At 42.0% G+C, this 12,117-nt stretch overlaps 1 protein-coding gene across 8 annotated transcripts in view; it reads left to right on the top strand.

The window, feature by feature from the left end:
• Window positions 1-12,117, top strand: part of ZC3H12D (zinc finger CCCH-type containing 12D) — a 52,689-nt gene that overhangs the window by 8,546 nt on the left and 32,026 nt on the right. The window lies entirely within an intron of this gene.

Genomic DNA, 12,117 nt, shown 5'->3' with positions numbered 1-12,117 from the left:
GTTCAAACCCACCAACTGCTCCTGGGGAGAAAGATGTGGCAGCCTGCTTATGTAAACATTGCGGTCTTGGAAACCCTATGGGGCAGTTCTACTCTGTCCTACAGGGTTGATATGAGTCAGAATTGACTCAATGGCAGTCAGTTTTGGTTTGGTAGCTGCAGATATGAGGGCATTGGTGGTTCCGTGATGGAATTCTCACATTCCATGCAAGAGACCTGAGTTCCAATTCCCAGCCAACGCCCCTTAAGTACAGTCATCACTCATCTGTCAATAGAGGTTTGTATGTTGCTATGACGAACAAGTTTCATTGGCGCTTCCAGGCTGAGACAGACCAGGAAGAAAGGCCTGGCAATCTACTTCCAAAATTCAGTCAGTGAAAACGCTATGGATCACTTGTGTGGGGTTGCCATGAGTCAAGGCCCAACTTGATGGCAGCTGACAACAACAAACAGCTGCAGATACGGTTGCATTCATATCGATGATTCGGCCTGTGTGTGTGATTTGGTGAGGAAAGCATCGACGTCTCTCTTCACTGAATGGAGGAGAGACTCCATTGTTATCTTACCCAGCTTGGCAAGTTAGTCGTGCTTTGAAGTGTCAGAATCTCTGCCTTACCATAATCCCTGTTGGGTGAGGAGAAGTCTCTGCCTGAACAAGTGAAATATTCTGCCATTTGGCTTAGTTACAGAGGGCAAAGGGCGTCGCCATAGGAAATTCTCCACTCCCAGCTATAAATATATGTGCTTCCATTTTCAAAAGCAGAGGCACAGTGGGGATCCAGAAAAATGGTGTTATCTGAAGAGCTGAAAGGGCCTGGCCCGTGGTTTTGCGGGGATTTGGGCCTGCATCGAGTTTAGCTTGGCATGGTGGAAGTGTGGAACGACCCCTCCTCAGGGGCTGCCCCTGCCTACCCTGCCCCAGTGCCCGCTAAGAGTGCTCATTCGATTGTTCACTGGTCCACAGGGCCTCTTTAACATTCTCCACGTGCTCCTATGTAGGTGAGCCTACGAAGTCCTGCTCAGTTTAGCATCCCTCTGCGGTTAAATGGACTGTAAGAATCCATTAGATTCCGGCAATCCGGAAGAGAAGGTCTGAGAGGGTTCGTGAGAAGCGACCTGGCTTCTGGATGATTTGGGCAAGGCACTTCTTTTCCTGGGCACCAATAAAAGGAGGCTTTGGATTTCCAAAAAAAAAAAAATTTGGATTTAAGATGAAGTAACTTAAATTGAAGACCTTTCCAACTCTAAGATTATATGAGTTCTGTGATTCCAAGTCAAACAGCAGAATGACGGTGCAGTAAAAGGACTCTAGCAGAGACTACTAGGGGAACCCTGGTGGCGAAGTAGTTAAGAGCTCGGCTGCTAACTGAAAGGTCAGCAGTTCGAATCCACCAGCCACTCCTTGGAAACCCTATGGGGCAGTTCTACTCTGTCCTATGGGGTCACTATGAGTTGGAATCGACTGAGTGGTAATGGGCTATCTACCCGTTGCCATCCAGTCAATTCCATAGCTCTTAGCCACTATGCCACCAGGGTTTCCAAGAGGCTATTAGGAGGAGGGAATGGAACCCTCAGGCTGCCTCAAGTGAGTTCTTTGTTCTGAGCTTTCTGATGTGAGAAAAGGATATTTATAGTCTAATATTCGACACAAACAAACAAACAAGAAACATTGCTGTTTACTCAATTCCGACTCATAGCAAACCTAAAGGACAGAGTAGAACTGCCCCATAGGATTTCCAAGGCTGTAATCTTTATGAATGCATTGATAATTACTGGCGATTGGAATGTGAAAGTTGGAAACAAAGAAAAAGGATCGGTATTTGGGAAATATTGCCTTGGTGATAGAAACAATGCTGGAGACCGAATGATAGAATTTTGCAAGACCAATGACTTCTTCATTGCAAATACCTTCTTTCACCAACATAAATGGCAACTATACACATGGACCTCTCCAGATGGAACACACAGAAATCAAATTGACTACATCTGTGGAAAGAGACAATGGAAAAACTCAATATCATCAGTCAGAACAAGGCCAGGGGCTGACTGTGGAACAGACCATCAATTGCTCATATGCAAGTTCAAGCTGAAACTGAAGAAAATCAGAGCAAGTCCACGAGAATGAAAATATGACCTTCAGTATATCCCACCTGAATTCAGAGACCATCTCAAGAATAGATCTGATGCATTGAACACTAGTGACTGAAGACCAGATGAGTTGTGGAATGACATCAAGGACATCATCCATGAAGAAAGCAAGAGGTCACTGAAAAGACAGAAAAGAAAGAAAAGACCAAGATAGATGTCAGAGAAGACTCTGAAACTTGCTCTTGAGCGTTGAGCAGCTAAAGCAAAAGGAAGAATTGATGAAGTAAAAGAACTGAACAGAAGATTTCAAAGGGCCTCTCGAGAAGACAAAGTAAAGTATTATAATGACACGCAAAGAGCTGGAGATGGAAAACCAAAAGGGAAGAACATGCTCGGCGTTTCTCAAGCTGAAAGAACTGAAGAAAAAATTCAAGCCTCGAGTTGCAACAGTGAAGGATTCCATGGGGAAAATATTAAATGACACAGGAAGCATCAAAAGAAGATGGAAGGAATACACAGAGTCATTATACCAAAAAGAATTAGTCGATGTTCAACCATTTCAAGAGCTGGCATATGATCAGGAACCGATGGTACTGAAGGAAGAAGTCCAAGCTGCTCTGAAGGCATCAGTGAAAAACAAGGCTCCAGGAATTGATGGAATATCAACTGAGATGTTTCAACAAACAGATGCAATGCTGGAGGTGCTCACTCCTCTATGCCAAGAAATATGGAGGACAGCTTCCTGGCCAACTGACTGGAAGAGATCCATATTTATGCCTATTCCCAAGAAAGGTGATCCAACTGAATGTGGAAATTATAGAACAATATCATTAATATCACACTCAAGCAAAATTTTGCTGAAGATCATTCAAAAATGGCTGCAGCAGTGTATCCACAGGGAACTGCCAGAAATTCAGGCCGGTTTCAGAAGAGGATGTGGAACCAGGGATATCATTGCTGATGTCAGATGGATCCTGGCTGAAAGCAGAGAATACCAGAAGGATGTTTACCTGTGTTTTATTGACTATGCAAAGGTATTTGACTGTGTAGATCATAACAAACTATGGATAACACTGCAAAGAATGGGAATTCAGAACATTTAATTGTGCTCATGAGGAACCTTTACATAGATCAAGAGGCAGTTGTTCGGACAGAACAAGGGGATACTGATTGGTTTAAAGTCAGGAAAGGTGTGCGTCAGGGTTGTATTCTTTCTCCATACCTATTTAATCAGTATGCTGAACAAATAATATGAGAAGCTGGACTATATGAAGAAGAACTGGGCATCAGGATTGGAGGAAGACTCATTAACAACCTGTGTTATGCAGATGACACAACCTTGCTTGCTGAAAGTGAAGAGGACTTGAAGCACTCACTAATGAAGATCGAAGACCACAGCCTTCAGTATGGATTTCACCTCAACATAAAGAATACAAAAATCCTCACAACTAGACCAATGAGCAATATCATGATAGATGGAGAAAAGATTGAAGTCAAGGATTTCATTTTACTTGGATCCACAATCAACAGCCATGGAAGCAGCAGTCAAGAAATCAAAAGACGCATTGCATTGAGCAAATCAGCTGCAAAGGACCTCTTCAAAGTGTTGAAGAGCAAAGGTGTCACCCTGAAGACTAAGGTGCACCTGACCCAAGCCATGGTATTTTCAATCACATCATATGCATGTGAAAGCTGGACAATGAATAAGGAAGACCTAAGAAGAGTTGACGCCTTTGAATTGTGGTGTTGGCGAAGAATATTGAATATACCATGGACTGCCAAAAGAACCAACAAATCTGTCTTGGAAGGAGAGCGGCCAGAATGGTCCTTAAAGGCAAGGATGGCGAGACTGCGTCTTACATACTTTGGACATGTTGTTAGGAGGGATCAGTCCCTGGAGAAGGACATCATGCCTGGCAGAGTACAGGGTCAGCGGAAAAGAGGAAGACCCTCAACGAGGTGGACTGACACAGTGGCTGCAACGATGAGCTCAAGCATAACAACGTTTGTAAGGATGGCGCAGGACCGGGCAGTGTTTCGTTCTGTTGTGCAGAGGGTCGCTATGAGTCGGAACCGACTCGACGGCACCTAGCAACAACGACGATCTTGGTGGAAGCAGACTGCCATATCTTTCTACCCCTGAGTGGCTGGTGTATTTGAACCACCGACCTTTTGGTTAGCAGCCAAGCACTTCATCGCTGAACCACCAGGACTCCTTTCTGTGGCACACCAGGGTGAAAATGAATCTTATTTACGACAAAATTCTACTGGTGTGCGTGCATGTGTACAAACCAGCAAATCATTGTTCTCTCTGGGTCAGGTAGGCCTGGCTCTAGGGCCAGGTAGGATCTGCTCAATCCAGGTGTCAACGTGGAACATTTCTTCTTAACCTTTTTGGGGTCATAGGTCTGAATGGTGGTCTCCAAAGATATCAGGTCCTATTCCCTGGAATCTGTGAACGTTACTTTATATGGTAAAGTTTTTGCAGATGCAAGTAGTTTAAGAATTTTGAGATGAGGAGATTATCCTGGATTATCTGGGTGGGCCTTATGTGACATCATAATTGTCCTTAAGAGAGAGACAGAGGGAGATTAGACACACAGAGGAGAGGGTGATGTGACCACAGAGGCAGACAGTGGAGTGATGCAGCGAACGAATGCTGACAGGTGGGAGAGGCCAAGACCAGGTTCTGTTGTAGAGACTCCTGAGGGAGCAAGTTCCTGCTGACACCTTGATTTCAGCCCCTAGGACTGATTTCGGACTTCTCGCCCCCAGAACTGTGAGAAAATAAATTCCTGTTGTCTTAAGCCACCAAGTTTGTGGTAATTTTTATAGCGGCCATAGGAAACTAATGCAGCCATGGTCTTCTCCCCAGAGAAATCCACTGGCATACAAAATTTCACAGTCCCCAAGGAGTTTAACCTGTAATGATGCCTGTAGGGGTTCAGAATTTGGAATTTTACAAAGAATGGAAATAAGAAGGTTTTGTTGAAAATGACTGTGCTCACACCCTACAGTGAGAGCCCGATGCTCTGCTCCAGCACGTGTTTTCAAGAACATGCCACAGCCTCTGTCCCGCCTCCAAATGCTGCTGGCTAAGAAGTTGGGTAACCCTCTGCCAGGTCCCTGGGTGGCACAAACAGTTTGCACTCAACTGCAAATGTGAAGGTTGGGAGTTCAAACCCACCCAAAGGCACTGCGAAAGAAAGGTGTGGCGATCTGCTTCTGTAAAGATTATAGCCAAGAAAACCCTATGGAGCAGTTCTACTCTGTCACACGCAGGGTTGCCATGACTTGGAACTGGCTCAACAGCAACAGGCTTGGGTGTTTTGGGTTTTAACCCACTACCACGACAGCTGGGGACTGTATGTCCCACATTGCTCCTGTCCCTTGTGGTCTGTTCTGGGATAGTAGTTTTTTGGTTCTAGTATTTGCCCAGAGCCCATGTTTGGGGACTATTGAAGGCTTCGCTTGTCTCTAAAATGCTCTGCAAATTCTAATTATTGCAATCCTTTCTCTCTGATTTGAGTGTTCTCCTTCGGCATTCTCTCTTTAGGACCAGAGTTGTTTAGGAATTGTTATGGTAGAGATACAGCGGAGAGTTTTCTTTTGACGGAAGTCTCTCTTGCTGCTTGGAATTCAAACTTAAACCACACCCTCTATTTGCATATGACCGTGGTGTATCCTGAGTAAATCCAGTAAGCCCCACCTCACCTGTAATCACTGTAATCCCTTCATTCTCAGTCTGTGGGAGTTACAAGTAGAAACCCTCTCTCAGATTTATTATGAAGAATGTGTCAAAACATAAATGCTTTCACACACTTGCTGCCTAAAAATACCTCAGTTAACCAGAGTATGTGTTTCTCTGTATGCTCTGGTTATGTGTGTACATGAACGTACGTTGTTGTTAGCGGGGACCCCATGCACGACAGAACGGAACATTGCCTGGCTTTGGGCCATCTTCGTGATCATGGATATGCTCAAGTCCGTTGCTGTGGCCGTTGTGTATTTTGAGTGGCTTACAACATTTTTTTTTTTTTTTTTTTTATAGCGGGGCTCATCTGCCAGACTACATCACAACAATATTCTGCTGTGATCCAGAGGCTTTTCACTGGCTCATTTTCGGAAGTAGATTGCCAGGCCTTTCTTTCTAATCTGTCTTAGTCTAGAAGCTCCGCTGAAACCTGTGCTTCACGGGTAACCCTGCTGGTCATTGAAATAATGGTGGCATGACTTTCAGCGTTACAGTAACAATCAAGCTATATACACTTTTATGTCTATAATACACACCAACATCCCCCCCATCCCCTGGATCACAATGTTGTTGTTATTGTTAGGTGCTGTCGAGTCAGAACGAAACACTGCCCAGTCCTGTGTCACCCCCACAATTGTTGCTATGTTTGAGCCCATTGTGGCAGCCACCGCGTAAATCCATTTCGTGGAGAGTCTTCCTCTTTTTTGCTGATCCTCTTCTGTACCAAGCATGATGTCCTTCTTCAGGGACTGGTCCCTCCTGATAACATGTCCAAAGTTGTGAGACGAAGTCTCGCTATCCTTGCTTCTAATGAGCATTCTGGCTGTACTTATCCAAGACAGGTTTGTTCTTTTTTCTGGCAGTCTCTGGTATATTCAACATTCTTCACCAACACCATAATTCAAATGCTTCGATTCTTTTTCGGTCTTATTCATTGTCCAGCTTTTGCATAAGTATGGGGCGACTGAAAGTACTATGGCTTGGGACAGGCACGCCTTAGCCCTTAAAGAGACGTTTTTGGTTTTTAACACTTTAAAGAGGCCTTTTGCAGCAAATTTGTCCAATGCGATATGTTGTTTGATTTTTTTTGGTAGTTTAAAAAAAAATATTTTGTTGTTGTTGTGAATATGCACAGCAGAACATATATCTACTCGACTGTTTCTATCTGTACAATTCAGTTACACTGATTATGTTCTTTGAGTTGTGCAACTATTCTTACCTTCCTTTTCTGCGTTGTTCCTTCTGCATTAACAAAAACTCATTGCCCCTAGGGTTCCTGTCTAATCTTTCAAATTGCTGTTGTCACTTTGATCCCATGCAGATAGTTCTTAAAAGAGCATAATGCTCAAGGCAGACCTTTTTTTTTTTTTTACTAGTTTAGCTAAACTATTGTTTGGTTTTAAGATACCTTCAGGGGAAATTTTTGGTTTAAGTTTCAAAGATTATCTCCAGGCAATAATTTCAGGGGTCCATGTAACCCCCATGGCTTCAGAAGGTCTGAAGTCCATGAGAATTTGAAATTCTGGTCTGCATTTCCCCCTTTTTAATCAGGACTCTTCTATAGAATCTTTGATTAAAATGTTATCGGTGGTAGCCGAGCACCATCCAGTTCTTCTGGTCTCATGGCAAAGGAGGCAATTGTTCATGGGGGCAATTAGCTACACATTCCATATCTCCCTCCTCTTCCTGACTCTCCTTCTTCTTCTGTTGCTCCAAGTGAATAGAGACCAACTGTCACTTGCAAGCTTTTAAGACCCCAGGCACTATGCAACAAACTGAAAGGTAGAACAGAAGCACTAAACATGTTCTTAGGCCAATTAACTGGGATGCCCCATGAAATCATGGCCCTAACCTCCAAACGAAGAAATCAAATCCCACAAGGTCTTTGGTTGCGCATAACCAGTCTCAGCAGCTACTCTTTTTTGGTCACTGTTGTAAATATATCTGTCACACAACCTTTGCCAATTCAAATTTTTACAGCTGTACAACCCTATCTTTAATCATTGCGATTTTCTAATCACTGTTAACACTCCCCTTTTCCCCTCCCTGCTGCCCCTGGTAACCACTAGTAAACTTTAATCTCTATGCATTTGGCTTTTCTTGTCTTTTTATGTAAGTGAGGTCATACAGTATTTGTCCTTTTGTGATTGTTTTAATTCACTTAGCGTAATGTCTTCAAGCTCCATCCATATTGTAGAATGTATCAAGACTTCGTTTCTTCTACTGGCTGAGTAGTTTTCCATTGCATTGCATCTATGTACCACATTTTGTTTATTCATTCATCTGTTCAGGGGGATTTGGGCCGTTTCCACCTTTTGGCTATTGTGAATAGTGCTGCAAGGAACATTGGGGTACAAGTCTCTGAGTCTGACGAAAGTTGAATACCTCATTTTTTTTAAGTTTTCATTATTACTGCCCCTTTTTTGTTGTTGTTGTGCCTGAGCTGAAAGTTTACAGAGAAAATTAGTTTCCCATTCAATAGTTTGTATATAAAGTGTTTCATGACCTTGGTTTCATTCCTCACAATGTATCAGTACTTACCCAATTTCCTCCCTGGTTTCCCCATTTTCTTTTGTCCTGATTATCTACCCCTTCCTGCCTTCTCATCTTTGCTTTTGGGTAAAAGATAATGCCTTTTTGATCTCATATAGTTGATTGTTCTAAGGAGTATGTTCTTCTTGGGTGTTATTATTTATCTTATATGCTTGTCTACTTTTTGGCTGGGAGGTGGTCTCCAGGAATGGCTTCCTTTCCAGGTCAGAGGGGTGTCTTAGGACCATAGTCTCGGGCATTCCTCAGTCTCTGTCAGACCAGCAAACCTGATCTTTTTTGTGAATTTGATTTTTTGTTCTACAGTTTTCTCCTGTTCTGTCCAGGACCCTCTGTTGTGATCCCAGTGTGTGCAGTTGGTACTGGTAGCCCCACACCATCTTGTTCTTCTGGTCCTGAGGTTGTATAAGCTGTGGTTCATCTGGTCCATTAGTTTTTTGGACTAATTGCTCCTTTGAATTTTTGGTCTCTTTTACTCTCCTCACTCTGAATGGGAAGAGACCAATAGTTGTATTGTAGATGGCTGCTTGCAAGCTTTTAAGACCCCAGATGCTACTCACCAAAGTAGGATGCAGAACGTTGTTTTATGTACTATGTTGTGCCAATTGATGTAGATGTCCCCTGAGTTTATGGTCCTTTGTCTTCTAGCCTAGGAACTTCATCCTTAGAGGTGTCTGACTGTGTCTAAGAGGCTTCCCTGACTATGCACCTTGTGTGCTTTAAATGAGCCACACCTATAGTCATGTATGTAGAAATATTCACCACCAAACCTGTATTTGCTGATGGGTGTATTCCCTTACATCTTCCACATCTCTTGGCTTATCTATGTGCCTATTTGTCCATTTATAAATTACTGTTTGTTAATACTATTGCTGCAGGATTGTCTAAGCTATGGTAGTTACCATGTGGTGGAATAGTTGCCCTTTATTCTTATGTTCCTTGCAGTGTCTTCTCTTGCCTTGGTTATGTTGTACTGACTTCCCCCATATAATGTATTGCCTTTCCCTTCACCAGTATTAACTCATGTCTTCTAATGGGTAATTTTCTCTGCCTCTCCCTTCCATCCCTGGTAACCATCAAGGAATGTTTTTTTCTTTTCTTCCTGTGTGTAAACTTTTTGTTGTTACTTTATAGTAGTGGTCTTATGCAATATTTGTCCTTTTGTGATTAATTTATTTCACTCAGGATAATATAGCTAGGTTTTAATGCCCTCCAAATTCATCCATGTTGTGAGAAGTTTCACGGATTTGTAATTATTCTTTATCATTGCATATTATTCCATCATGTGTATATGCCGTAGTTTGTTAATCCATTCATCTGTTGATGGGCACTTAGGTTGTTTTCAGGTTTTTTCTATTGTGAATAATGCTACAGTGAACTTGGGGGTGTGTATGTCTATTTGGTCATGGCTCTTATTTCTTTAGGGTATATACCTTGGAGTGGGATTGCTGGATCATATGGTATTTCTATCTCTAGCTTTTTGAGGAAGCACGATACTGCTTTCCAAAGTGGTTGTACCATTTTACATTCCCGCCAAAAGTGTATAAGAGTTCCAATCTCCTTGCGACCTCACCAACATTTGTTATTTTCTGTTTTTTTGATCAATGTGAATAATGTTGGGGTGAGATGATATCTTATTGTAGTTTTGATTTGCATCTCTAATAGCTAATGATTATTTCTTCTTATGTTTGTTAGCTACCTGAATGTCTTCTTTGATGAAGTGTCTGTTCATATTCTTTGCTCATTTTTTTAATATAATTTTATTTATTTTGTTGTTGTTGAGAATGTACACAGCAAAACATATACCAATTCAACAGTTTCTACGTGTACCACTTAGTGACATTGATTACATTCCCTGAATTCTCACCCACCTTTTCTTATTCGTTCCTCCGCCATTGATACAAATTCACAAGGCTCCTATCTAATCTTTCAGGTTGCTGTTGTCAGTTTGATTAGATAGTTCTTAAATAAGCATAATGCTCAAGGCAGACATTTTTTTACTGGTGAAGCTAAACTATTGTTCGGTTTTAAGAAGACTTCAGGGGATATTTTTGGTTTAAGGTTTAAAGATTATCTCAGGGCAATAGTTTCAAGGGTTCAGACAACTTTCGTGGCTCCAGGAAGTCTGGAGTCCATGAGAATTTGAAATTCTGCTTTGCATTTTCCCCCATTTGGTCAGGATTTTTCTATGGAATCTTTGATCAAAATTTTCAATAACGGTAGCTGGGCACCATCCAGTTCTTCTGGTCTCATAGCAAAGGAGGCAGTTGTTCATGGAGGCAATTAGCCACACATTCCATATCCTCCTATTCCTGACTGTCCTTCTTCCTCTGTTGTTGCAGGTGAATAGAGACCAATTGTTGTGCATTGGATGGCCATTTGCAAGCTTTTAAGACTACAGGAACTACACATCAAACTAGGAGGTAGAACAGAGGCACTAGGCTTGTCACTAGGCCCATTAACTGGGATGTCCCATGCGACCATGACCCTAAACCTCCAAACCAAGGAACCAAATCCCAGGAGGTGTTTGGTTGTACATGATCAACCTCAGCATCTACTCTTCCTTTTTTGGTTGTTGTTGTAAATGTATCTATCACATGACTTTTACTAATTCAACTTTTTATAGGTCTACAACTTATTGACATTGACTACAATAATCAGCTGCACAGCCCTACACTTAATCAATGTGGTATTTCCATCACTGTTAACTCTCTCTTTCCCCTTCCCTCCCATCCATGGTAACCACTAATCAACTTTGTTCTCTATACATTTGTCTTATTTTATATAAGTGAAAAAAAATATAAGTGAGGTCATACAATATTCATCCTTTTGTAATTGACTTACTTCACTCAACTTAATGCCCTCCAGATTCATCCATGTTGTGAAATGTTTTGTGGATTCATCGTTGTTATCATTATGTTGTATTCCATTGTGTGTACATACCACAGTTTGTTTATCCCTACATCTGTTGATGGGCACTTAGGTTGTTTCATCTTTTTGCTATTGTGAATAATGCTGCAGTGAACGTGAGTATGTGTATGTCTATTCATGTAATGGCTCTTATTTCTCTAGGATATATTCCAAGGAGTGGGATTGCTGGATCATATAGTATTTCTAGTTCTAGTTTTTAAAGGAGGCACCATATCATTTTCCATATTTTTAGTTTTTTGAGGAACCACCATACTGTTTTCCACAACAGCTATACCATTTTGCATTCCTACCAGCCATGGGAACCCTGGTTGGATAGTGGTTAGGAGCTATGGCTGCTAACCAAAAGGTCGGCAGTTTGAATCCACCAGGCACTCCTTGGAAACTCTATGGGGCAGCTCTACTCTGTCCTACAGGGTTGCTATGATTCAGAATCGACTCGACGGCAAAGGGTTTGCTTTTGGTTTGGTACCAGCGATAAGTAAGGGTTCCAGTTTCTCCACATCCCCACCAACATTTGTTGTTTTCTGTTTTTATTGTATTTTTTTTTATCTTAGCCATCCTAGTGGGCGTGAAGTGGTATCTCATTGTGATTTTTTTTTTAATAATTTTTATTGTGCTTTAAGTGAAAGTTTACAAATCAAGTCAGTCTGTCACATATAAGCTTATATACACCTTACTCCATACTCCCACTTACTCTCCGCCTAATGAGTCAGCCCGCTCCCTCCTTCCAGTCTCTCCTTTCCTGACAATTTTGCCAGTCTCTAACCCTCTCTATCCTCCTATCTCCCCTCCAGA

The sequence above is a fragment of the Loxodonta africana genome, chromosome 1 (assembly GCF_030014295.1).
Source record: "Loxodonta africana isolate mLoxAfr1 chromosome 1, mLoxAfr1.hap2, whole genome shotgun sequence".
NCBI lineage: Eukaryota > Metazoa > Chordata > Mammalia > Proboscidea > Elephantidae > Loxodonta > Loxodonta africana.
The sequence above is the reverse complement of the archived record's forward strand: the minus strand, read 5'-3'. Positions and strand labels throughout refer to the sequence as shown.